The sequence below is a fragment of the Diachasma alloeum genome, unplaced genomic scaffold, assembly GCF_001412515.2.
Source record: "Diachasma alloeum isolate Michigan unplaced genomic scaffold, Dall2.0 Dall_scaffold_01223, whole genome shotgun sequence".
NCBI classification, from domain to species: Eukaryota; Metazoa; Arthropoda; class Insecta; order Hymenoptera; family Braconidae; genus Diachasma; species Diachasma alloeum.
This window is the reverse complement of record NW_021681332.1, coordinates 37,374-39,967: the sequence shown is the minus strand read 5'-3', so window position 1 is coordinate 39,967 and position 2,594 is coordinate 37,374.

Sequence of the window (2,594 nt, the reverse complement as noted above, 5' to 3'; positions counted from 1 at the left end):
CGTCCACACTTCTTAATAATTTTCCATTCTACCTCATAGAAGAAACATTCTAACGAAAAAACCAAACGAATTAACTAGAAAAATATATTGGATTTTTATCGAAGTTTTCAATAGTTTTTCGCCCATATTATTCCAAAATTTCGCAGCTTGACTGTGCATTTTTTTCATTTTTTATAGAAAATCTACACCAGAAGATATTTTACAGGAAAAATCAGAGGAGATTGACCTTCCCATACAACTTTGTCTATTGAGACGTTTTCCAAACTCCCAAGTGCGTTAAGAATCGATGCCAGCATACAGTCTTCCGAAACTTAATGTGTTATATCTCTTCAACGCTACCTTGATTTATTTTCCATTGCAGACAACGATACAGATTTTCCTGAAGATGATGACAATATTTTGATTAACGGAAACGACATAGGAGGGAATCTTTAAATGGCAGCAAATTGATAGCATTGTCAAGCTGTGAAATTTTTGAATAAGATGGGCCAAAAACTATTGGAATCTTGAATAGAAATCCAATATATTTTTCTCGCCAATTAGTATCGTTTTTCTATTAGAACTTTTTTTCGATTCAGTAGAATGGAAAATTATTGAGAAGTTTTGATGGAAGAAGATTTTGTTCAATGGATTGATTGAAAAGAATATGAAACAGCAAAGTCCAAAGTCCAAAGTGAGGCCCAGAGGGAGACCTAGAGGGGGCAAAAGGAAAATGTGATGCTGAATTTGAATCGAATGAAAAACGAAAAGTGTAATCGGCCTAATCTAATAAATTGAATTATAAGAACAATTGAAAATTATTATTCTCATCAATATTCCCAACAATAAAAAAAACTGATGAACAAAAGTTGATAAAAAAAAATTTTTTTTACTTGAATTGTGTCGAATAGTCATTTTTCGGCTGTTTAATTTTGGCCTGTTTCATTTTGCCCCACTCTCCCCGATATTGACTCATTCTGAAGTATTCCTACAATAGAATCATGAATTAAGGCAATTGGGTTTTACTTCTCGAGTTCGCATCAAACTTCTTAAATTGACCCAAAATTTTAAAAATTCCATGCATTCTTTTCAATTTTCTAGAACTCCCTCAATTATGACGAATTTTCTGGAAACTCCGTGCATTCTTTTGAATTTTTTAGAATCTCCTTGCATTCCCTCAAAAGTTCTAGAAAGTCAGGTGAAAACGGGCTTCTCCTTTATATATAAGATGGAGATTGATTAAACGTTGAATTCACGGAATGTATTAATTATTAGTCATTTGAATAATTATAACATGAAAGGAAAAAATTACGAATGAAAATATATTAGAGAATGATTGTAATATGGCCGGTAGGGTTGTACCGCGGTAAACTTATTAGTTCGGTAGGGTTATTCTGTGGCAGGCTAGTCGCTTGGTACGGTTGTCCAGTGGTAGAGTTGCACGAATTCAATATTTTTCGTGTCGTGGGACCTGAAAAACCCCAATTTCGTGGCGCGCAGCGGCACGTGGTACAGTGGTACATTATGTAGAAATCTCCCTCGACACGAAAATTAATATACACACCTCGCCATGGAAAACATCACCCTTCCCCACGTGCTTGCCATCCTCACCTTCGGCTCGGAAGGCAATCTTGCACGTGGGGGAGGATGATCTGTTTTCCAGAGCTCGGGCATGAAATGTACTATTTGACGGCATCGGTAGGGGTATAATTCGGTAGGTTTATCGCCGGGTACGGTTGTCCCACGGTGGAGTTGCACACATTCAATTTTCTAGACGGCATCGGTAGTGGTCTAATCCGGTGGACTTGTCACTTGGTACCGTTGTGCCGTGGTAGAGTTTAACGGATTCAATGTTCCAAACATCGTTGGAAGGAATATAATTCGGTAGGCTTGTCGGTGGGTACGGTTGCCCGCGGTATCGTTGCACCATTGATAGTGTTCTAACGCGGTAAGCTTGTCGGAAATCTCATTGGTGGATTAGAGTTGTACGCTGGTAGGGATGATTGCGGTGGTGTTTGATGTCGGTAGAGTTTTCATAGGTACGGTTGTCCCGTTGCCCATATTTTGATCGATTGAGATAGAAAACATGGAGACGAATATTTTGAAAAAAAAATATTGAAATCGGTTGAGTAGTTTTTGAAATATTTGCGAAAAACGATTTCGAAACAAATGGTGATTTCTCAAAAACGGCTCGATCGATTACGCTGAAATTGAGCAAAAAGTCAGTTCTCATTAATACCGATAATCTGACAAAATTTTAAATTTTTTAGAACCATTTTAGTCCTTTAATTCTTCAATTTTCTAAAAGTTGACCACCGGGTGGAGACCCGCATATACACACAAGGTGGTCAAAATTCGAATTTTTACGTTTCAGACCTTCCCACATCATTTCCGAGCAAAATTAGAGAATCTAAAAATAGAACGATTTCACTGCTTCCATTCGGAAGCAAACAGGAAAGAACGTGTAATCCTTATATATAAAGGAAAGCATAATGGCTGCCGAATGAAAACTCGAATTGAAGAATGTCGAATCGATTCACCGAAAGTCGAAGTCGAACGGACGTGTTCGATCATGAACTTATGAAACAGAAATAGAGTGTCGTATCGAATAAATT